This window comes from Halichoerus grypus, chromosome 11, assembly GCF_964656455.1.
Source record: "Halichoerus grypus chromosome 11, mHalGry1.hap1.1, whole genome shotgun sequence".
Lineage (NCBI taxonomy): Eukaryota > Metazoa > Chordata > Mammalia > Carnivora > Phocidae > Halichoerus > Halichoerus grypus.
The window spans coordinates 48,259,661-48,260,413 of NC_135722.1; positions in this window are offsets into that span (position 1 = coordinate 48,259,661).

Consider the following 753-nt stretch of genomic DNA (forward strand, 5'->3'; position numbering starts at 1 on the left):
CTTATACCTGAGAGCGTCCGAGTGGGAGGAAAAGAGAGATCATGTTTATTCCTCAGGAATACTGACATGCCCTAGAGTAAGCGGACATTCTTCTGTAACGATGTTATCGGTAATACTTGAAACTCCAGTACACTGTTTATGTATTTGAAATGAAGTCCATTTCCTGTTTGTATTTTGTCGCTGGAAATTGCAAGGAGGTGGTCTTAAGAGAAATAAATTAAAAGTAGGCAGCCAAAACAAAAACAAAAACAAATACCAACACCTGTGCAGACGTAAAAACGCTACAGGAAAATATTCAAAACCTAATTTTATCTTTATGGGTGGATTACGAATGTGTTTTCTTTTATTCTCTTTCTTTATTTGGTAATCTTGAAAATACTGAGAATGTTATATTTTTATAATTAAAGAATTTGGAGGAGAAGCATAAGGCGATACTCCTGAAACTAGGAGACATTCATTCATACACTGATTTAACCAATATTTACCAAGGGTCTACTGGTGCCAGTCGACTGTGTCAGGTCCTCAGTGTCTATGCAAAGGGTGAACAAAACAGGCATGATTCCTTCCCCCAGTGACCTTACAGTCCCTGTGCCTCTCAAGATTTGTATTTCTGGTTTTCAGCCTTTCCTTTCTGAGTATTTTATTTATTTATTTATTTATCTATTTATTTATTTATTTATTTAAAGATTTTATTTATTTATTTGAGAGAGAGAGAATGAGAGACAGAGAGCATGAGAGGGAAGAGGGCACAGG